General features: G+C 35.2%; 1 protein-coding gene across 1 annotated transcript in view; it reads left to right on the top strand.

The window, feature by feature from the left end:
• The first annotated feature begins 19,219 nt into the window (after nucleotides 1-19,219).
• Balat (Beta-alanine transporter) overlaps nucleotides 19,220-25,936 on the top strand; it is a 78,407-nt gene continuing 71,690 nt past the window's right edge. The window contains exon 1 of the mRNA XM_072541500.1: nucleotides 19,220-19,296. The gene's annotated coding sequence lies outside the window, so the exon portion shown is untranslated. The remainder of the gene's footprint in view (nucleotides 19,297-25,936) is intronic.

Below are 25,936 nucleotides of genomic sequence, written 5' to 3'. Positions count from 1 at the left end.
ACGTGGTTGATATGAAAATTAAGCTTTTCGACTTATATCATATCTTTTTACATATCATGGCCTTGAACTCAACGAGCAAGGCAGTTATCTCATGGGACTATTGCAAGTATTACCAGTTCAACGTTGCCGTCATGGTAGTTATGATGATTCATCAGAAAGTAGACGACAGTGTACCGTAGCTTTTGCAGTTCCAGATGGACAAGGTAACGTGAAAAGAGTTTGTAAAAAAACGTTTTTGGAAATATTTGCTATAAGTCCGCAAAAGATTACTACGCTTGTTAGGCGTAAAAAGCAGGGGCACACAACCTTCAAGGATAAACAAGGAGATCTTAAAAAATTTAAGTACACTCTTTATGATAGACAGATGGTAAAAGATCACATCAATAGCTTTCCGAGAAACGAGAGCCACTACATTCGATCAAAAAGTGAAAAATAATATCTTAGTCCGGACGTCAATGTTAATAAGCTATTCAACGCTTTTAAGATAAAACATCCTCACTGTACCTAAAACATACAAATTTTACAGGAGAGTTTTTATGAAGGATTTTGTGAATCTTTCTTTTAGAAAACCTAGAGTTGACACCTGCAAGACTTGTGATTTACTTTTTTTAACAAGCAAGGACAAAGACCTTAATGTATCCAGAAAAGCTAAAACTGAGTTGGAATTACATTATAGAAAAACAGGTAAAGCTTTTAATGTTATTCAAGAACAAGCAGTACTCTTCCAGGTAGCGATACCTGTACCCTTACCATGGATCTACAAAAAGTATTTTCGCTTCCTAAATTGACGCATAGTAAAATGCACTACAGCCGCCAATTGTCATGCTATAATTTTGGAATACACATACAAGATACGTCAGATGGGATAATGTTCATCTGGCATGAAGGAACCAAATGACATGTCTTCTACAAGCCTTAAATACAGAACAGTTTTTAACTTATAAGCGTAAACTGTGTATGGAGCGACAACTGTGTAGCGCAATTGAAAAATCCAATGTTTATTTTCTTATACATTTTCTTAGTGGCCAATGGACATTTTGATACCATCGATCATAAATTTTTAGTTTCCGGTCATAGCTTTTCATCTTCAGATAAAGATTTTGCTCTTATCGAGAAACGTTCAAAACATTCCAAGCTTCAAACAGTAAAAGATGTAAAAGCCGTAATTGCTTATGCTAGACCTTCCAGGCCTTTCAAAGTGTTAGATATGGAAGAATGTACTTTTTTTGATTTCGATAAAATATTATCAAAATGTATAGATACATCTAAACTTGGCATTACTCAAGCATCGTGGTTGCGTGTGACGAAAGAGGAACCAGGAACAGTATTGTACAAGAAAAGTTTCAGTGACGTATTGGGATGGGAGAAGTGTCGTGTATTTAAAAAAGGTGTGAATGTCCAAAAGTTAAAGTCAACGGAGCTCTAAGCCTTTTCTGGTGTTCAGCAAATAAATGAAAGTAAGAAAAAGACCTTCGCGCCATGCTAGATTTCATTAACCAGGAAATAGAGCATTTTTCACCTCTATTTTAGATTTTTAATGATATGTTATTTTTGTGGACTTAGATCATTTCCATTTTTTCTTTATTTATTGTGAATTACTAAGTTTTTTTAGTGTATTAACATCAAAAATTTATTATATGATATTTCAGTACTTGTTAATAAAGTGGAATTGCGATAAAAAATTATATATTTGTTTTATTTCTTTGGATGTTCAAGTTTTCTTTGATTTCTTTCAAATTTTAATTTTGGCACTTAGATCACTTAGCTCGACCACTCTTTATTTAATAATTATATAGTTTTAACTGTAATAATAGTATAATGATGATGATGATGATGAATGATTATAAATCAAAGAATAAATTAATAGAATAATATAGATAATACAAATTTCAATAAATATTTTTTGTGATTTTAGCATAAAATAAATTAAATACCTTCAATACAAGGATTACTGCGTTTTATGTATATAAAGCATATTTTAGAGCATATTTCAAGTATTTTTTGTGCATATTTGCATGCATATTTTAAGGGATTTAAGTGCGTACTTTCCGAGCTCTACTTATTTATAAATTTAGTGGATAATTGTTCGTCATTAGTTACCTTTAATCTGTAAATTCTGCGGATATTGTTCCACACTTCAGATGCAATGTTATCAAAGGTCATAGAGGACACATAGTATTTCCAGGATTCTCATTTACTCTTTTCGATTAGGTATCTCGTCTTGGCTCAAGGGTGTTTAAAACAAAATTCACTTCTGTATGATGCGTTTTTAATGCCTTAAATGCATGTTTGCTAAGTTTCGGTGATTCTTAGCATTCTTAATTCCGTCATGACTTTATCATTCCACCATGATTTATGATGTGTTAATACACATTCAGCAGTTAATAAGAAAGGAACAACGGGTTAGAAGAATAGAGATGGAATGGGCCGATCAACACTCGGTCCGGCAAGAAGCGGAAAGTGACTAATCAACACTTCGCCACGGAAAAAAAGGTCTGTCTCAGATCAATACACCAATATTGTTCTGAAGCTATTTTCTTGCAGCATTTTTAAGTAATGACTATTTAAATGGGAATAAGACATAATTAAAGGTTAAAGTAAGTTTATTGACGTTTCAATCTCCACTTCGGAAATCGTTCTCAAAATACAAACATTGGCGATGTAGAATGTTTTCCAACCTTCTGCTTAAATATGCTGGTCGTAACTTCAAGCCCTTTAGTATTAGGTTGTACACTCTAAAACTTCGTAAAAATTTTGACAATGTGTCAGTTTTTGTAAAGAATTTTTAATCTCCGAAAATTTTGAATAACCAATGTTTGTGTAGAACGAATTCCGAAGTGGAATTTGAAACGTCAATAATCAATATTACAAGACCCAGTTAGGGAACTGCCACTAGATCAACACTCTAGCAGAAACGATTGGCCTTCATTCAATATCGTAGGGCCAGTGGAGTTGTTATCAGATTAACACTCTGATGGAACTCCGGATGGTTGGCCTCCAGTCAACACCCAGAGGCCCCGTGGATATCCGACTAGATAAGCACTCTGGCGGAACTCGCTTATCTCTTGTGGATGTTTTATACGGTCGTCGACCTTCCATCTCCTCTAGCGCGCATCGATGGAAGAGAAACATGCAGTGGGGGTGCGTGTGTATGGAGTGCTGGCGGGACATAGCTATGCAGATCTTTATAATATGTAATTTTTATTGTACAGGACAGTCGAAAAATAGAGCAAACTTTAAACTTATTTCGATATTAATAATAATAATTCTTATTTAAAATAGTAAATACCATAAAAATGCAAGAAGAGAGTAGCTTCAGAAACATATACAAAATGAATTGTGTTGAATTTTTTCTTAAATATTTTCTGTCAAAGAACGATTAAATTTTTTTATAAAACTTACCAGTTTTGTAAACTGACCAGTGAAAATGAATTAATAATATAAACAATGGTATGTTATCCATACTTTGTCCATCAGTGAGCTCAAATTTTCATTAACATTACTGTTACTATTTTTACAATTTTAGAAAATCGCCGTTGTTATAGACATTAAAGTTTCAGTTTTAATTAGTCGTTCTATTACTCTTATTTTATTTGCTAAGACTTGCTGAAAGATTAAAATGAAAAAGAAAATTATTCAGGTTTGGCTTGGGTTTAGATAAATGTTTTCAAATCTTTAACCTTTTAGTACCGGCATTTTCATTTTCAATAACTAAAAGTTTTTGTTGCAAGTTTTTAAGGAATCTTAAAGTAGAATGAGTATTATTACTATGTCGAAAATAAGAGCATTTGTCTAAAAGCTAAAAGATAGGAAGTACTAGCTGTACTTCAAGAAAACTGATACATTTACAAACATTGTTATTTACTATAAAAAGGAAAAATGTATTAATTTTAAGTAGTACGAGATTATGTTGTCTCCCTATGTGAACCGAATAACGACAAAAAACCGAGGGTGACTAAACTCCAATATTTTTTCCATGTATAGTACATAATTTATTTCTTTGATCAAAAAAACGAGGGTATACTATTAAAATATATTATTAATAAAAATCCGCAAACTAATTTTCAAAACCAAATTCAGATTTTTGCTTTAATCTGTGCCTTCTAAGAATTGCAAGGCAAAACAGACTTTGATAACGATGTTAATAGAGACATGGGGAATCTAAAAATTGCATTCCACAACATATCTCCTAAACCAAATTCAGATTTTTGCTTTAATCTGTGCCTTCTAAGAATTGCGAGGCAAAACAGACGTTGATAAAGATGTTAATAGAGACATGGGGAATCTGAAAATTGCATTCCACAACATAGAATTGCAATTTTATGGTTTCGAAAATTAGTTTACGGATTTTAATATCAGATGTCGCTATTTGCGTCCATACGAAGCCATGTTAGAGTTGCTTCCTAAGACAGAAGAGATTTATTTACACTTTCAGAGCGACTGTGAATAGCCATTCTGAATAGCCCTTTTAGGGCGAAATACGTACAAGCGGATACACAGACGCACTATACGTGAAATCAAATCTTAACTGTCTTTTTCCTTCCTCATATTATTAATAGTTAGTTAACCAACAAGTGTATTGATAAGATCGATTAACAATTGAGATATTTTAACGCATGAGCGGAGCGAGCGCGTTAATGATCGAGATTGTTAATCGCCATAAAATTTCACGAGTTCGTTACAAAAAATTTCCGTCGCCCGTACTTTTCAGAAATAAAGATATCTTAGTTTAAATTTTTATTTACTTAACGATAAACAACAATTTTTTCAGCTTTCATTAACTTTAATGAAATAATATACACTTTTAAGTAAACTTAAAGATATTTCATTTGCAGTTTCTGCCACTTCTCGTGGAGTTAAATTAAAATCTTCCTCAATATCCATCTTTTGATTTTTCAAATACACAGAATTTTAAACAATAAAGTAAATAATGACATACAGTGACAGATAGTACTAACAGCGGCTACTTCATTTTAAATTTTTTAGTGAGAATATAAATAAGTATATGTTTGGTTGCCTACACCACAGGCCACTGCCAATCATAGAGCGTTTAATTAATTTATGCAAACAGTGTATGTTGTGTTGCCTAGAATGAAATCGTTCATTAATAGAAAATCATTCATTAATAGTGGTCGTAAATCAATGATTTTGAGAGTGTTAAAATTGATCATAAATGAACGGTCGACGAAAAAATTTATTATTACACCAGTATCTGTCGAGATGGAAAACTTAGAGATTGTTGCAAAAGATTTTACAGAAAACCCTTTATGTGCAATACATGATATATATCATCCGATGAAATACTTATTTAGCATGGCAATGATTTAATCGAATTTAAAAGAAACTTATGGCATAGTTGTAGCAAATGTTTAGACCCGAATGGTAGTGATGTGTGGTAGTGGTCATAGAGAGCCTTTCACTCCAAATTGTGTCCAAATATGTACCTTCTAGTTCTGAAGGTAAGATGTCAGTTTGTAGAATACACATTGGTATTTACTTGTTGTAGGAAGTAGCTATTCGGATGGACCAAAAGGAAAGAATCTACAAGAAATAGATGAGGTTGAACCAAAGACAAACCTAAATATACACATCAAAAATAGCGCTACTAATATACAACAAAATTCGCGTAAGAAAAAGAAACGAGATATGCCGGGAAAATGTTCTTCTGGTCGTAAGAGGACATGCAATACCAACAATTGGAAATGCAACTTTAATAACAGGAAAAAAAATAGGATTGGCATTCATGAATCAACCAGGTTTACAAATCCGAGAAAGGAAAATGAAACCAGGATGTACACATGACTGTTTCAAAAAAATGTATTCGAAAGTTATCTTTGGAAATGAGAACCCAGATTTTTTTACAATTTTGAGCTCTTGAGAATCATGATCATCAAGTACAGTTTGTAAATATTTGTGTTGAAAGACTACCTAACAAACAAGCAATACTTGCAACTACAAGACGCCGCCTGGTCATATAAATATTAAATTACGATAAACGGTAATAAAATTCAGGTATGTCAGAAAATATTTTTCGATACTCTAGATATTACAGATAAGTGGGTTAACACTATTTATAACAAAATTGACATGGATGTAATATTGTGTTTCACTAGCTGATCAACGAGGCTCGTATCCGTAAACAATATTTTGACCAATCTTTAACGTTTACCAAATTATATCAACTTTATACAGAGTGATTACGTGATAATGAATGTGCACCAGAGATACAAGCCGGCGAGAGAAAATATCGAGAAGTATTTTACAATGAATTTAACATAGATTTCTTTAAACACAAGAAAGATCTATGAGCAACATGTGATATTTATAAAAGAGCTTCGATTGAATAAATGGAAAGCTTAATTATACTGATCATATCACTTCTAAAATTGTGGTGCGAGAATTCAAAACGCAAGTTAAGTCGCTTTCTTAACCCTTCAGTAGTCGCTAGAAATTTTTGAAAATTAGTAGTCGCGCGCGTAACGACCGTTTGGTCTTTTACTTCTTAGTTTGTGTTAATAAAAGTATTTGGAACCAGTTTAAGTAAAACACGATTTTATTAAGGTTTAATAAGTAGTGTAACATATTAAGTAAAACACGATTTTATTAAGGTTTAATAAGGAGTGTAACATATTACAAAATAATATAAAAAGTAAACTAATGTTAAAAACACTGGACAGAACATTAAAAAACTATTTTCTACTCCGATAAAAAAAGGAAACTTTTAGTTAATCCGAATAAGTTCAGTTTGGCACTCTTCGCATACTGCACGTGTATCGTGTATGTTCTCTGCATAAAAACTTTTTACATTTACAGCAGGAAACAGTCGTTTTCCGGTTCTCTTTACGGTCGCAAAAGTAGCATCTACCATGTACTCCTTAATTCGTTGGAGTGCCGTCTGGGTTAGGAATATTACATGTGGCCTTAATACGTAACTTCAGATCTCTATTTAATTATCTACTGTTGCTTGGACCCGTAGATGTCTATCCATAAGAGAAAATGCTAAATGCTTCAAAAATTTTCTTCTAAGCATTTTATTATCAGCAAGGTTGTTACTTGCATGAATCACTAGCGAATTAATGCCTGCGATATTTAGTATGGTGTTAAAAATTACCATGGGCCAACGTCTTCTTTTTCGCGAAACATCATAAGAGGAGCATAGCTGATCAACGACGTCAACCCCGCCTTTTGTTTTGTTATAAAACGTCAGAATTTCTGGTTTATAATGTTCAAATGTTTCTCTCTCTATAGCGTCGTCATCATGTATACTTGAAACAAGCAATACAGCTTTCTTCTTTTTGGCGATATACGACACTAGGGTACTTGTATTGCTAAGGGCGAACATACTTGATTTTAGAGGACGAGATCCTTGAAGTAATTCAGGGGGCAGTTCCCTTTTGTTCTTTCTAATGGTCCCCACAACAGTCAATCCAAATTCTTTTTTTAAAACATCTATTAGAGGAATGCTAATGAACCAATTACCTAGAGTATTGTTGCGCCCAGAATTCTTTATTGGCGCACAGAATCTTTTTACAACTTCTTTCGGGGAATTGTCTACAGTAAATGGGCCATCTGGTTGACGGCCCACATAAACCTCCATATTTATGGTATAATACATTTCAGCATCACATAAACTAAAATTTTTGAGCCCATACTTTGAGGGTTTCCTTGGTGTCCAATATCAAATCTTCATAATTCATATCCGAAATTGGACAGTATAATTTTATCACCCAGTAGACCGAATGAATCTATTTGTTATTAAATACACACACGTAGTTAATTAGGTTACATACACATTTGGTCAATTATAAATAATAATTTGGACATCAGTCAAAAGTACTGACAAAGTTAAACAATTTACATAAATTAAATACACATATCACGCTAGGTACGCGAAAAATATTGACCCAAATAGAATTTATATAAAACTAATATCTCTTGACTAGAGAAGCATTCAATCAATATTCACTCAACGAACATATAGTCTTCAACGATCAACTTCATCAGTCTCTACTCAAAGTAATCCCGGGTCTACACCCATAGTGTACGTCTCAACAATAAACTCTGCTACTATTATTTGGTGTTTCCATTACAACAGAACGAACATCTTCACTGAGCCAACGAAGGGGAATTTGTTCATGGTCCTATCGAGAAACAGAATACTTCAAGGAAGTTTGAGAGAGCCTATACAGTCCACGCCAGCAACACCCTCAGTAGCAGAGAGAGACCACTAGACCCGGGAGAACGAGAGCAGTACCAAAGCCAAGAGCCATACCAGAGCCGAGAGCGGTACCAAAGCCGAGAGCCATACTAGAGCCGAGAGCGGTACCAAAGCCGAGAGCCATACTAGAGCCGAGAGCGGTACCAGAGCCGAGAGCAGTACCAAAGCCGAGAGCCATACTAGAGCCGAGAGCGGTACCAAAGCCGAGAGCCATACTAGAGCCGAGAGCGGTACCAGAGCCGAGAGCAGTACCAAAGCCGAGAGCCATACTAGAGCCGAGAGCAGTACCAAAGCCGAGAGCCATACTAGAGCCGAGAGCAGTACCAAAGCCGAGAGCCATACTAGAGCCGAGAGCAGTACCAAAGCCGAGAGCCAGACTAGAGCCGAGAGCAGTACCAAAGCCGAGAGCCATACTAGAGCCGAGAGCAGTATCAAAGCCGAGAGCCATACTAGAGCCGCAGAGCAGCCAAAGGACAGGACCGATTGCAGAACCCACCAGAAGCGAGGGATCCTCAACGTCTAAGAACACAAAAAACCGTAAGTTTTTGAATAATTACAAAATCTTCCAACTTTTACAATCTTACAATTTAACAAGTTTTTTTTTATTACAATTTAACAATTTAGAACAACAATCTCCACTCTATCAATCGTATAATAATGTACTTTAGAATGCATACCATTTAAATAATACAGAGAATTGATAAAACAAAAATAAACGTCATTCACAACTATAATTAACTAAACAGTAATTTTGTATGACAATTTGAAAAAAGAAACGTTCATACATATAGCTTGCTTTTAATTACAATTAAATATTTTATTTCGAAAAATTAAAATAATTACGTAGCAAATAATTTCATTTATTTTGATAACAATAATAGGAAATAGGAACAGAAATAGTGAAACTCGTTTCAAATACAAAAAAGGATTCCCAATCTCGGAAAAATCAACAATACATCCGGGATAGACAGGAAAAATTAGAAGAATATTGGGCAAAATTTTTAAATAACCACGAAAAGCTGCTAGAAGGGGGTATAACGAAAGAAAAATATTTTGAAACAAAATACTATGATCAGGTATTTAAGACATACATTGAGGGGAAAACCCTGTTGGAAGAATATGGAAGGGTGCTGAAAAGAGGAAAAGCACCGAAAGTAAAGGAGATACAGATAAGAAAACAAAGAATCGAGGAATTATTACGGCCAGAAAATGAACAAGACTTGCAGGAGGATGAAGAATTGCAGTCAGAGTTAAGAGAATACATGGAAAAGGTGAATACACTAATGATTGAAGCAGCAGTAAATGAGGAACTGGACGCTACAGATATTGGAGAAGTAGAGAGAATAAATCATCTAAAGAGGAAAGTCAGGGAAGTTTTAAAGAAAATAAGGCCAGGAATGCAACGGCCAGAAAGCACACAGAGGAGGGACGGTGTGACATTGCCGCAGGTAAAAATCCCTGTGTATGAAGGCAGATATGAAACGTGGAGAACTTTCCACGATCTGTTTACTAAAGTAATACATGAAAACGACCAGTTATCAAACGCAGAAAAAATGCAGTACCTAAAAACTCAAGTAAGAGGGGAAGCCAACAGAATGATACAACACTTAAACATATCCGAGGCCAACTACGAAGTGGCCTGGAACATGCTAAAAGATAGGTATGAGAACCCAAGGATGATATTGTTTAAATTAATAGACAGGATGCTACTAGCGCAGGAAGTAAATGAATCTTCTGCTAGAGCATTGAAATCACTACATGACACCTTCCACGAAAGTCTGGAAGCCATAGGAGGGTTAGGAACAGACACGGAAGCGTGGAGCCGATTGATAGCCCGAATTATCATAACGAAATGGGACAATGAAACTAGGAGGCTGTACGAAAACCACATTGGAGACAGTAGAGAGATACCGACGTACAAATCGACACAATCATTCCTACAGCGAAGATTTTAGACACTGGAACTGCTGGAGTCAGAAAAAAGACAAGAGAAGCAAGGAGGATCTCTTAGGAAACCAAGAACACATTGCGTGATATGCAACGGAGATCACGGAGTACCGAACTGCAGAGAATTTCAGGAACTCAATGTAAGAGACCGGAACAGGATGATAAAAGAAAAAGGATTGTGTACAAACTGCCTAGCACATAAAAAAGAAAAACAATGTTATTCACAATATAGGTGCAGACACTGTGGCGGAGACCACCACCATATGTTGCATTATGAAAAAGGAAACACAAGCAACAAAAGAAACTCCAATGAAACGAAACGAGAACAAACACAAGAAAGAAATGGAAGAGATTCAAACAATAGAAGAAACGGGTACCAAGCTGATAGGTACAGAGGAGGAAATAATAATCCATACAACGCCAGAGAACAAAATAACGGAAGGCGAGAAAATACACAAGATACCAATGGGCCTAGGAATAGCAACGGAATAGCAAAGAGGGCAGAATTCAGTAAACTGTGCAAGCCATAAGGAAGGTGAAGCATTACTAGCGACAGCTGTGGTACGCATAAGAGATGCGAAAGGAGATTCACACATAATGAGAGCACTAATCGACCAAGGGTCACAATGCGCATTTATAACGGAACAAGCTGCGACGACGCTAGGAACAACAAGGAAGCCCATACAGGCGACCATATCCGGGATAGGCTCGTCAGGAGAAAAAACAGCCAACTGGAGTATGAAACTTTTAATCGAAACTCATTACGAAAGTGACTTCGAGATGGAAATAGAAGCACTAGTACTACCGAAGATAACAAGGAATTTACCGGAAAAGGATATAATTCTACCGGACTATAACGAGAAAAATGCAATACTGGCAGATCCAAGATATTACAAGGTAGGGAAGATAGACTTACTACTAGGAGTAAAAGAATACAGTTACATATTGACAGAAGGGATGCACAGAATAAGTAATGGACTCCTGAGTCAAAACACCAAACTAGGATGGATAGTTTCGGGAATAGCACGAGAAAGGGAGAATATAAAAGCAGAAGTATGCTGTATGATATCAAGACAAGAAATGGACGTACAAATAAAGAACTTCTGGGAATTAGAAGAAGTAAATCAGGATACAAGTTTCTCAGTGGAAGAACAAGAATGTGAAGAACTGTATCGACAGACTGTAAAAAGGAATGAAGAAGGGAGATACGAAGTAAAAATTCCGTTTAGGGAAGACGTCGCAAAGTTAGGAGAATCTAAACAGCAAGCATTCGCCAGATTGATGCAACTAGAAAGGAAGTTTGCAAAAGACAAACAGTTAGAAGCGAATTACAGACAATTCATGGAAGATTATGAAAACCAAGGTCATATGGTAATAGCAGAAAACCAGGGAGATGGGTACTACTTACCTCATCATCCAGTGAGAAAAGAGGACAGTACTACAACGAAAATAAGAGCCGTGTTTGACGCATCAAGCAAAAGCTCATCGGCAGTAAGCCTGAATGATATTATGCACACAGGGCCGAAATTACAACAAGACTTGACAAATATACTATTACGATGGAGATCCAATAAGGTAGCATACTCAGCGGATCTGGAAAAAATGTTTAGACAAATCAGAATGGCAGAAGAAGACCAAAAATATCAAAAAATTTTGTGGAGAAAGGACACAAAGGACCACATACAAGAGTATAACTTAACGACGGTGACATACGGCACGGCCGCAGCACCCTTTTTAGCGTTAAGAACAATACAACAATTACAAGAAGACGAAGGAGCGAGGTTCCCGTTGGCATCGAAAATTGTAAAAGAAAACATGTATGTAGACGATATACTAGGAGGAGCTGAGACAGTGCAGGAAGCAGAAACAGCCCAAAAGGAATTAATACAACTGTTCAGAAAAGGAGGTTTCACTCTTAGAAAATGGTTGAGCAACGAAGAAAAAATAATGGAGAACGTACCGGAGGATATGAGGAACGTAGACTCGAAGGCATTCAAACAAGAAGAAGTACGGAAAACGTTAGGAATACACTGGTCACCTAAAGAGGATATAATCACATTCAAAATAGGGATAACGACGGCAAAGAAAATAACGAAAAGACACGTACTGTCAGAAGTAGCAAAACTATACGACCCACTGGGATGGATAGCACCTGTAGTAATTCAGGCGAAAATGTTCATACAGGAATTATGGGAGCAAAAGACCAGTTGGGATAAAGAATTAACTAGCAACCAACAAAGCAGGTGGAATACATACCAGGCGCAATTAGTAAATCTGGAGAAAATAACATTGCCCAGGTGGAACAACTTAAGCAAGATAAACAGAGTAGAACTGCATGGATTTGCAGATGCGTCTATGAAAGGATATGGAGCGGTAATCTACTCAAGGGTATTAGGCCCAGAAATTAAAACGAATCTAATGATAGCAAAATCGAAAGTCGCACCATTGAAAGGGAAAACGACGTTACCGAGGCTCGAGCTGTGTGCCGCGGTACTACTAGCAAATTTAATGAAGAAAACCCTACAAGCATTGAACAGGGAAAACATTGAGGTATATGCATGGTCGGACTCAACGATAACCCTGGCTTGAATAAGGGGATCATCAAAAAGGTGGAAAATGTTCGTCGCCAACAGAGTAGAGGAAATAAGACGCGTTATAGGACCGAAAAATTGGCATAAGGTAGATACAAAGGAAAATCCAGCGGACATCCTCTCACGTGGAAGTACCGCATCAGAATTATTAGAAGCAGAGCTATGGTGGAAGGGACCAACTTGGCTGACTAGTAACAAAACTTTAACTCAGGAATCAGAAGAAATACCAGAGACAAATGAGGAGGAAGTCAAAACGAAAATAACGGTGCACACGACAACGATAAAGGAGGACATATGCGAGAGATTCTCAAATTTAGAAAGAATGAGAAGAGTACTTTCATATTGTAGGAGATTTGCAGACAAATGCAGAAAAAAGAAGGACAATGGACAAAGTCAGATTACAGTCCAAGAATTAGAGGAAACGCTATTAAAGGTGATAAAGCACACACAGCACGCCTACTTCAAACAAGAAATAAATAAGCTGGAGAAGAAACAGCAATTAGACAAGAAAAATAAATTAGCGTCATTGGTACCATTCCTGGATAGACAAGGAATTCTAAGAGTCACCGGAAGACTGAGACACACGAATCTAAAGTACGGAGAAAAACATCCGATAATTTTGCCAAAGGATAGTGCATTAACAAAGTTACTTATAACAGATAGTCACGCAAGAAATCTACATAGCGGATTACAACAAACACTACAGTACATAAAAAGGAAATACTGGATAATCAACGGCAGAAGAACCGTGAAAGATCATCTAGCAAAATGTTTAAGGTGCAGGAGGTATAAAAGCCAAGCAGCACAACAATTAATGGGAGATCTACCGAAAGACAGAGTGAACCCGAGTCATCCCTTTACTAACACAGGGATAGATTATGCCGGGCCAATAAAAATAAGTACCACGAGAGGCAGAGGACAGAGGAGCTATAAGGGCTACATCTCAGTATTTGTGTGTCTGTCAACGAAGGCAGTACACCTTGAGGTAGTAAGCGATATGTCTACGGATGCTTTCATCGCAGCGTTCAAGAGATTTACGGCACGCAGAGGACAGTGCAACAACGTATACAGCGATAACGGAACCACATTCGTAGGAACAGCAAATTTGTTGAAAAAAGAAAATCAAAAAATAGATGACGAGATAAAACAAGGATTACGGGCACTAGGTACCCAGTGGCATGTCATACCTGCATATGCACCACATTTCGGAGGATTATGGGAGAGCGCAGTGCGAATAATGAAATATCACTTGAAAAGAATCATCGGGGAAACAGTTCTAACATATAAAGAATTGAGTACGGTGCTGGCACAAAAAGAAGCATGTATGAACTCGAGACCATTATGTGGGTCATCAGAAGACCCTGAAGGGAAAATAGCCCTGACACCAGCTCACTTCCTTATAGGGAGAGAAATTATATCACCAAATCGGGAAGAAGAGCTTACGACTTATTTGAAGATGCCGACGAGGTGGAGATTAGTGGAGAAAATAAAAAGAGACTTCTGGAAAATTTGGAAACAGGAATACCTGCACCAATTACAACAGAGAAATAGATGGCATAAGGCGCACCCTAACATAAAAGAAGAAGAAATAGTTATAATTAAAGAAGATGATACACCTCCAGGCAGATGGCCATTAGCGAGGGTAACAGAAACACACCCTGGAGCGGAGGGATTAACCAGAGTAGTAACAGTGAGAAAGGCAAACGGGAAACTGACTAAAAGACCCATACATAAGCTAATACGACTGGAAGAAGAGAAACAGGAAAAGCCGAAAAAGGCAGCAGCACTAAGATGGAAGAAAATACTAGTAGCTATAATGTTTTTAACGATGTTAAAACCCATAAAGGCAGAACCGTATAAAATATATAATCCGGTACCAGGATTTTTCACAGAAGACCTTGGAGAGGTCGTCATAGACCGGGGAACATTTCGAATAAAGGTGTTACTCGAAAAAGGAAGAATTCGAACAGAGCACCAACTAATAGGAAATATGATACAAGGCGTACGAGAACTGTGTCATGAGATAAAAATCGTGAATTGTAAGGATATAATAGAGAAGTTAGAGGAAGGACAAAGAAAGGCGGAGTCAGTAAGCGAGGGGTTGACAGTAGAAATAAAAGGAAGGGAAAGAAGAGGAATATTAGGAACAATATTAACCTCAGTATTTGGAGTCAATGACGAAGCCTACAGTAACATTGAAGCATTAGATAATAACCAAAAGGAGCTAATAAAGGAATCACAGCACCAGGCGAAGATAATGTTAGAAACAATAACATCAATCAATCACACAGAGAACAGGATAAACGAGCAAATGAACAAGTTTAACAAAGCACTAATCACAGGTCTACAAGAAATATCTAAAGGACTTAACGAAGTAGAAGACAAAGCACAAAAACTAGAAACCGAATATAGCACGTTACGAATACAAACGATAGCATTACAAGTTATGGACTTCATAAACGAATATACTCAATTTTACGAGGGAATATTAAACCTTCACTATAACCACGGACACCTCATTGATATAGTGAAACCGGGTGAAATAACCAAATTAATAGGGAAAGCAGGGCAGATACTGCCTCAAGAGGTCGAAATACGACGACAACCCATTATAGAAACAGAAGTCAGTCATGACGACAGATATATAACAGTCATCGGCTACTTTATAGTGACAGGGAAAAATAAGTACAGCATGCTCAAAGTCACGGCCATACCACTTAACGTTGAGGGGTCGGTGTTGCGCACATTTGTCGCCCCAAGGAATCTACTGGTCGTAGATTATAACACACTGCACTACTTCGAATTGACCACGGAAGATAGAGAAAGGTGCTTACTGTTGACAAAGGCGCAGATAGCGTGCTCACCAACGGCTATAAGAAACATGGATACCCAACCAAACTGCATACTAGAAGAAATTTATGAGCGATCTAAGAATAGCACATGTCCAGTGGTAGCCAGGACAATACAGACAGCTCAATGGAGTAAGATGGGTACTCCCAACCTCTGGCTAGTTATCACGCCAGTCACGATACACATATCCATTATTTGCGATGGAAATCGGAGCGAAAGAGTACTGGAACGAGTCACATTCCTGAAGCTTTCACCCAAATGTATCGCCCAAACGAAAAATATTACATTACTCCCTACTAGCAGTGGGGTGGACAGAGCAGTGACGAGTTACCTGAAGTCGCCAATCACTCCCGTGGCCCAACTGGTGGCGAGGACACCCCGCAAGTTTAACACGCCTCTAAACACCTACCTTGACATACCAGGAGGAGAGCTACGTCATGTGTTACTTGAGGAGGAGAGTCTGGAACAAGAAATGACGCATACGCAGTGGCGATCGATTCACGAATCTAATTGGCATTATTTTGTGGCCACCGGGATCATTACTATAATGGTAATAATTGGGATACTCACGTTATGGAAGTACCGTCCTGTTGCACGACTATGTCGTTCAGGGAATCCACAAACTCAGACTAACGAACAGGAAGTACCTGTATTAGTTAGTAATCGGCACAACAATGTACGGTCGACTTCCCAAGTTGACATCCCACTTTCCACATTTTCATCCAATTGCCCTAATTTTAATCTAGAGATAGAGTCGGACATTGATAGCTAGGGTACGGTTGGAAGATTATTGATTATTCTTAAACTATTTATAATTTATCATGTTTGAATTTTACTATGTTATGTAATACTTATATGTAAACTTTGAGTATTGACACTTGGGCCAGATTGCCCGATTCCGCAGTATGTCCAATATCAAATCTTCATAATTCATATCCGAAATTGGACAGTATAATTTTATCACCCAGTAGACCGAATGAATCTATTTGTTATTAAATACACACACGTAGTTAATTAGGTTACATACACATTTGGTCAATTATAAATAATAATTTGGACATCAGTCAAAAGTACTGACAAAGTTAAACAATTTACATAAATTAAATACACATATCACGCTAGGTACGCGAAAAATATTGACCCAAATAGAATTTATATAAAACTAATATCTCTTGACTAGAGAAGCATTCAATCAATATTCACTCAACGAACATATAGTCTTCAACGATCAACTTCATCAGTCTCTACTCAAAGTAATCCCGGGTCTACACCCATAGTGTACGTCTCAACAATAAACTCTGCTACTATTATTTGGTGTTTCCATTACAACAGAACGAACATCTTCACTGAGCCAACGAAGGGGAATTTGTTCACTTGGAATATATTGTATCCAAGGGCAATTCCCTAAAAATTCAGGAAGCATTTCATCGCATGTTAAATTTTGCGAAGAGTTATATCCCGATTTACACTTTTCTACGAATTTGTCAAAAAATACTCGGATGTCGGCCATCTTATCCAGTCTCCTACGTTCTTCACGATCGACCTTATCATCAAATCTAATGCATCTTAGAAGAAACCGAAATCGGGATAAGGACATAACTAGTCTGAATATTTCGATACCTTCGCTATTAGTTTGCCAGATATATTCTGTATTCAGGTGATGGGCTTTATATGTCCCTGCCAAATATAAAAGGCCTATAAGAGCGCGAATTTCAGATGGGTTTGTAAGCTTTGCATCCCTCTCCCTAGAGAAATTGCTTGCTATACTTTCAATGTATTTATTAGTGGATTCTACAATTAAGTAAATCATGTCCTCATCAATGAAATAACTCCATATTTCATAAATGTCTTTCAACTTTTTCGTAAATCTATTAGGCCCAGGTGATTGTTGTACTAAATTAGACTTGCTCATACAAGAAAGAGAGGTATATTCACAAGGTTACTAAACAATTAGACAAAAGTATAATAGTATATTATTTAAAAAAACTAGCGTTTATACATACTTTAAGGTGATAAGAAACACAATAAAACGATTTATAAAAACATTTTAGCTGACTAGACGCGCGAGGAAATTAGGACTTTTGCGCTGTAACTCCTAATCAACAAACCTCCCTCTACTCTGATTTAGTACTACTGAGGCTCCTTTTATCGAATGAGTAAGCTACTGAAGGCCGTGGTTGCCAAATGTAATTTTTTTCCGAAATGTTAGCAATTTTTAATTAATGCAGTCTTTTTGACCATATAGCAACTAGTTAAGGGTTAATGTAGTACTTGCGGCATGTTTTGATCTCCGATCTCCAGAAGAACTTATCGACTTCAATGTCAGAAGTTTCTGCATCATACTTTAAGTCAAATGTCATACTCGAAATATATCACCGTTACTGTAAACAATTAAAATTTGTTGACCCTAAAAATATTCAACAATTAGATTCCAAAGGAAAATTTGAGATAATTATTTTATTTTGTTCATAGTGATTATTTTGTTCGTACTGGTAGAATATTGTTGTTTTTGTAAAATTTATAACTTCCAATTAAAATTGTGAAAACTATGAGTTGACATTTGATTTAAATATGCCATAAAAACTAATTTTCTCTTATTTACATTGCCAATAACTTAATATATACAATCTTTTAATAGTAAAACGGAAAAAATAATTAACACGGAGAATGTAAAATGGTTGTTAGGCGAGTTATAACCTTTTTCTACGAAAAGGTTGTAACTCGCCTAACAACCATTTTACACTCTCCGTGTTAATTATTTTTTCCGTTTTCTGACAGTTGTATCTCAATCAAACTCAAGATTTTTAATAGTTAATAAAATTGCAAAACATACATTTCAAAGTAATCCCTCATTATGTTATAAATATCGTATCGCATAAGTGTAAAAGATTTTAATCATTTCGCACCAAATTATTAAAAATGCATGTTTTTTGTTTTTTGCCTCTCCTGTAAAATCGCTTTAAATGAGTTACAACCCTGTTCGATGGGGGTGTCAAATTTATTCTTTACTAAACGTCAGCCAAATTTTAGCAAAAACGGCTTTTATAAGTGAACAGAATTTCCAGTGGTTTCAATATTCATTATTCCTAACTGTGTGCTAGAAAATTCATGAGACTTTTCTCAAATTTTTACTAATATTTCAAGCCAAATTGATTAAATTGTTGATATTTTGATCATACTTATATTTAAAATGGTTCAAGAATTTTTTCATACCCTATTTTGTTTGAATTTTCCGTTTTGTTTCCTTTAACGTTTATTTAGAAATGTTTGCAACTAGTAATTAATTACTGTACGGAGCCTCTGTCTATTCAAACATCAAAAACAACATTTTCGTAATAGCCTGTAAGTGACAATATCTTTTATCTTTCATTAGTGTATATGGAGCGAATCCGACACTGTTTGAGCTACCTATTATTAAACTTCGAGAACATCTTCTGTTTAAAATTTATTATAAAGCCCTTGTTCATTAATGGTTATTAAATTTCCTATTAAATTTTTAATAATTACAATTTAATGTAACTAATTGGGCGCCGAGAAACGATTTACATCCTCATTTTTAACAGATGAAAATTAGCTTAATTTGTTTAATCAGATTATCGAGATTCCTGCTCTAGTTTTGATGTATCCCAAGTTGCCTACTGACATAGTAATTGACGTATTGCAAAAAACGTGACTTGTTTATAGATAGAGGTAATATTTTTTTATTTAAAATATCTTTATTTATTACACAAATTCTTGTTACTAAAATATACATTGATTTTTATAGCAAATAATTAAATATTCGTATATTAGTTCTCAGTTATTGAAATAGACTAGAGAAATTAGCAAAAAAGCCTTTTTATAATATATTAAACGTAGTCTTTATATTCTTCTTAAGCTATTTTCTTGTGGCATTTAAAAGTAATTATTATTTAAATGAGAATAACCCACAACTAAAGGTTAAAGTAAGTTTATTGAAATTTCAATTTCTACTTCAGAAATCGTTCTCAAAATACAAACATTAGTAAATTAAACAAATTTTGTTTTTTTGTTACTTGGTGAAAAATTCTTCTAATAATTTAACTTTATCTGACTCATTTATACTGACAGTTCAGACATACATTATACATGTTACAGTAGACGACTTTACAATGATATTGCCAATATTGTTGAGTTGCGTTCCTAGGACGACTTTATTTGTAAGATAGTTCATTCAATTACATGAAATCAACTTTAACTTAAGAATATCCGGCAGAAAAAAATCATAGCATGTAATTCGTCTTTAAAAAGACAAACACATGCCATGATGACAGTAACATTCTTCTGTTAGTGACTTTATAGTTAATTATGAGGGAAATACCAGAAAAAAACCTTATAATACTTCCCGATATGGTAAGTATTCGGTCGTGCATTTAGTTTAGCTTCAATAAACAGCAAATTCTGATTTTATAGGTTTTTGTTAATTAAAAAACATAAATGATGTATACTCTATATGTTACTGACTTACTAATACTGGTAATTTCCTTTTAATAACTTCCCCTTTTACTATGGGTAACCAGATATCCTACTACATTCTGCCGAGGAATTTGCGATACAGTTAGTCTCATTTAGTATAATTAGAGTCGCTTCTTTGATTTTTCTGTTTTTACCATCCGTTTCTTTTAGGACTATATTTGAATCATTCCATTAAACCATATGTTCATTAGCTAATGCGTGTTTACATATATGAGATCTATTCAAATTTTCTATTTTTAGTATAAGATTGTGTTCACTTATTCTAACATTTAATGGCCTTGATGTTTCACCTAAATAAAACTGATCGCATTCACAACTTATTTTATAAATATACTTCTTTGTCCTTTCTTGTTCATTGTTAGGTTTGGTTTTAGACAAAATAGATCTCACTGTGTTGTATTGCATGTTGTTGAAATGTTGAATTTATTTCCTACCCTTTTAAATTTTTCTGATAATCCTTTTATATATAGTATTGTTATTTTCCTCGTAATATTCCTTGCGCATGCTGTAGGATCTCGTTCTAAGTTGTTCAGTTCTATTCGGTCGATTATTGAAATTTCCCTTTTTGTAAACAATAAAGGATAATCATTTTTTATTAAAACAGATGTTAGCAAATGTTTTTCCTCCAAGAACGAATTTTCATTAGAACAAGCAATTTTGGCTCTATCGTATAAGGATTTAATGATTCCTTTTTAATATTAATATTGTGATTTGATTTGAAATTAAAATATCCGTTGGTGTGTGTTGGTTTTCTATAATCCTGAGTCTCATATCCAGTATCGTTCTTAGAGAATAAAACATCCAGGAAAGGTAGTGTGTTATTATATTCCATGGTAAATGTTATTGTCTCTTTTTTATCGTTTATATCATTCAGGAATGTGTTCAACAACTCTGATCCATAAGGCCATATTAAGAATACGTCATCTACATATCTCTACCATACTGTGGATTTTAAATTTTGTTTAGAAATAATATTTGTTTCAAAATCTTTCATAAATACATCGGCTAATAATGGAGATAAACTAGAGCCTATTGCTAGACCAAATTTTTTTTTATAGAATTCATTATTTTGTTGAAAATATGTATTATCCGTACATAATGCTAATCACTCTATTATAGCTGGTATGTTTATTCTTGTTCTAGTTGTCAACGTATCATCACTTTCTAATTTTGTTTTGAGTAAATTTCAAGTCTTATCTAATGGCACATTCGTAAATAAACTATTTATGTGAAAACTTACCAAAGTAATATTTGAATTAAATTTAATATTTTTGATAATTAAAATTTTTATTAAAATAAATAAAATTTTGCTAGTTCACTACAAGGTATTACAAATTGGTCTAAGTGGTAAATTCGTTTTATGGACTTTCGGTACTCCATAAAAATGAGGGGTCTTACTGTAATGAGGAATTGGAATTTTATGGAGTAGAATTTTAGTAGTATTTTATGAGACCCCTTATTTTTACAGAAAAACTTTAAATGATAAGGATATTCAATTTAACCACATATGCCTCATATGTGGCACAAATTTGCGGGAAACTGTTTTGCTCTTAAAGTTAGCGCTATTAGTGTCAAAAAATATGAAAGATACATTATTTTAACAAAAAAAGATATTAAACTTGTTAATAATTTAAAAACTTAACAGTTTTTAAGATAATCGCATTTTACAGATCAGCTGCATAATAATTCTTAATATTGTGATATTTGTGCGTGAAATAATTGAATACCTGTTGATAAGCATAATTAATAGTTTATTCTTATAAAAACAACTCAAAGTTAGTTATGTTATACCACAACATGCTTTCTTACCGCTGCTAAATGTTTTGTTCTATTTTATCGATGGTGTCATCATTAGACAATAATTACTCCATTCGTCAGAAATGAAAATGCCACTGAACCTCTAAAAATCATACGAACACGCTAAAGTTTGCTGAGAATGTCAATTTTGGGTTCCAAAAAGATGCAAAAATGCAAAAAAGTTTCGGGGGTAATCACTCTTACCCCGGGGCTTCTCCATAAAACCTTACTAGTTGAAGGGAGGGGGTGACGTAAAAGATTTAGTTCCCAAGAATCAGTACACCATAGAAAAAAATGTTCAGATGTTCAAACAAGAAATATAGCTGTGTTAATTTAAAAAAACAAAAATGGTCATAAGCACTTTTTCTGTAGAATGAAGCGTTCTTTCGGAAACAACGTTTGTCTTCCAGTGTGGCCATTGATGTTTAATTGAATTGAGGTCGGCGCTGGCAGCTGCCCAATTCAGACGGGCATTCCGAACGTCTTCTATATATTCATTGAGGATTCTAGTTTGGTAAGGATGTGCATTATCGGCTATAACCATAAAATTGGGTTCCATCAATGGGGAATAATCCTCCATTTACAATAACTAAGTCAGTACCTAAAATTAACAACCAAAGTGATAACAAATAATCTAAATGAACTTAGGTATAACAGCAGAAGAACAACAAGGTTTTAGGTCAGGAAGATCATGCACCGACGCTATATTTATACTGAGGCAAGTGCAAAATAAATTATAAGAAAACAAAAAACCGGAATATCTATGTTTCTTGGACCTTAAGAAGGCCTTTGACCGGGTCAAATTTAAACGTTATCGTTATCAAACGTTATCCACTTACTGTAAGCAAGAGAGATACCTCTAGCAATAATCAAAACGATTAAAAATATCTACCAAAACAACACAATAAAAGTAAAAGTAGAAGAAGAACTAAGCGACCCTATTAAGGCTGGCAACGGGATAAGAAAGGGAGATTTCCTGCATCCTCTATTGTTCAATCTAATTATTATTGAAATAATAAAACAAGTAAGAATTAAAAAAGGATACCAAATGGGAGAAAAACAACTTAAAATAATCTGCTATGCAGACGACGTCATATTACTCTCTTAAAGTGAAGATGATTTACAACGTATGCAGCACCAATTTAATATAACCACCAGAAAATTAAACATGTTAATTTCCCCAAAAAAGACAAAATGCATGGTTACAACAGCAAATTTACTAAGATGTAAATTGAAGCTGAAAGGTCAGATAATAGATGAAGTGATGGAGTTTAAATATCTAGGCATCACATTATCTAGCTACGGAAAGCTCAAAACTGAAGTGGAAGATCAAGTGAATAGAGCAAACAGAGCCGCAGGCTGCCTGAATAAAACAATATGAAAAAAAAAATATAGGGAAATAAACGAAAGGGAGAATTTACAAAACAGCCATCAGACCAATAATGACATACACGGCAGAAACAAGACCTTACATAGAGAGGACAAAAAGAATGTTAGAAACAGCAGAGATGAAAACACTTAGAAAAATTGATGGTAAGGTACTACATAACAGAGCTAAAAGTATATAGATATACGACGTAGATGCAAGGTGGAGAACATCAAAAACTTGGTAAGAAATAGAAAAGTAGAATTGAACGGTCATATAAGGCGAATGACAACAAATAGAGTAGTAAAGACGGCAAGAGACGGTTTTCCAATCCAAAGACGATCAGTAGAAAGACCACGACAGCAATGGAACGACAACTTACTGAAGGCACATTCAAAAACATGAACTGAGACATGTCTATAAAAAAAGAAGAAGAAAAAAAAAGTCAGTACCGGCATCGGAACTTTTACCAGCCCAAACCATAACTGAGCCTCCTCGCTGGGTAATTTTGTTAATAATATCGCATTGGGAAATTCGTTCACGTTGACGCTTTAGATTCATTCGCGACCGTGTGGTGACCTTAAGCAAAAACCTGGTCTCATACGACAACACAGCATTACTCCAATCCTCGTAATTTTAGTTTTCTTGTTTTCCTACAATAGCAAGTCGAGGTCCTCGGTGATCCACGGATAGCTGTAAACATAGGGCTGGTCTTTTAGATAATGAATTCGTTTCATGAAGTCGTCGACAAACTGTCCACCTACTTACATCCACATTTCAGACTACGGTCGGGCGATTTATCAGCTCAATTCAAGATAGGTTCTTAAACACGAAGAAATCAAAAATCATTAATCGCGTGTGGATATTGCTCTCCTACGGTCTAATCCTGACCTTCTAGTGTAATTTTTTTTAATTGAACCGTTGAATCGTTCTTTAAACAGTCTAATGACTTACATCTAGCACTTGGGCGGCATAATATTAGCTACGACTATCTTGCACTAAAGTCACGGCTCTTGCAGTATCCGGTGTTAATGTCATTGTAATATAATTCAAAATTCTGATCTTAAAACGTTTAAATACCAAATTGATCTGGTTGTTAATTTCAGTACGATAACAACCTAATTTCTTACCGCTTACTAAATTTTTTGACAAAAACCTAAATTCCTATTGTTTATAAGTAATGTCATAATAAATTAATAATTGTACTTATATAAGGCTGTATCTTCGGTTCTGTGAGCCAGTATGGATTCTTTACCCCAGGTAGGTGGCTAACCTTACCTTAGGGACTGTCCTACTTTAACCGGGCTTAGAACTGGCAGTGTTATCCAATGAGCTACTCAATCCACCCATCAGACAACTCAGGCGGAGTTAGACAAGGCGACAGTTTAAGTCCCTTCTTGTTTAACCTACTAATGGGCCAAATTCTAAACAAAGTAACATCTCTTAATCTCGAATACAGAATGGGCAACAAAATAATTGGTATGGTGTGTTACGCAGATGATGCAGCAATTATTACCGAATCAGAAGATGATCTTCAGAGACAGCTTTTTCAGTTCTTTCAAATAAGCCGCCAACTAAATATGACCAATTCTACCAACAAAACTAAATGTATGACAATAGCAAAAGATCTGCTCAGATGTAAGTTAGTGCTTGAAAACAACTCAACAGTAAAAGACCTAAGGAGTCAGATCAACAAAGCATCCGCATTGTCGGAATGTCTGCGGAAAATAGTCTGGTCAAATCCATATATGCGCACAGATAGTAAAATTAGAATCTACAAGACTTGCATATGACTGGTCATGACCTATGGCATAGAAGTGCGCGAAGATACCAACAAAACGAAAGAGATGCTAAGGGTTGTTGAAATGAAAACCATAAGAACAATAGTAGGTAAAACAAGAAGAGACAGGGTGAGAAATACATACGTCAGAGAGCAATGCAAAATTTAAGATATTGTAAGATGAGGAAGGTAGCGTAAGAGGATGTGGTACAATCATGTAAGACGAATAGATGAGAATAGACTCCCAAAAATTGCACTAGAAAACAACCCGCCCGGTTCAAGACCTCCCGGAAGACCACCTAAAAGATGAAGGGATCGTTGGCAACCTACCTCCCAGGAAATTAACCAGAGGCAGCTTCAGAATTAACTAGATCGAAAGATCTCCAAGAAGTAAAAGAAGAAGAAGACCTATATAAGGGCTTCTTTAAATTTATAGAAGATATTAAATCATTTCACTGGTTTATTGGTTTTCTATATTGCAATTTATAATGTTCTATGACTAGCTTTACTTTTATATCTAATATAGAAATAATATTCGTCAATAATTGATGTGTGGAATGTTTACTTAATTTTTTTAAAATTGTTTTTAAATCAAAATGGTCACTCAGAATGGTGGCTATGCCACTGCGGACACATAGAAATAGGCGATTTCATGCTATCCCTAAATTACGTTTTTTCAGATGACTCTTTTATTCACAAGCAATAAATACCGATACTTTCTTTACCAATTGAAATTTAGTCGATAATCAAAATTATTTTTATTTAAAGTAACCTTGTCCACCGCTATCGGTATAAATATAATTAAAGTAATAATAATAAATTGAAGCGAGACAAAAAGTTTTGTGACACAAACAGTGCTATTAGCTATGATAAGCGATAAGATCGCCGACATG

Source organism: Diabrotica undecimpunctata, chromosome 8 (assembly GCF_040954645.1).
Source record: "Diabrotica undecimpunctata isolate CICGRU chromosome 8, icDiaUnde3, whole genome shotgun sequence".
Classification (NCBI taxonomy): domain Eukaryota; kingdom Metazoa; phylum Arthropoda; class Insecta; order Coleoptera; family Chrysomelidae; genus Diabrotica; species Diabrotica undecimpunctata.
Note: the sequence above shows the minus strand (reverse complement) of the source record. Positions and strands in the feature narration are given on the sequence as shown.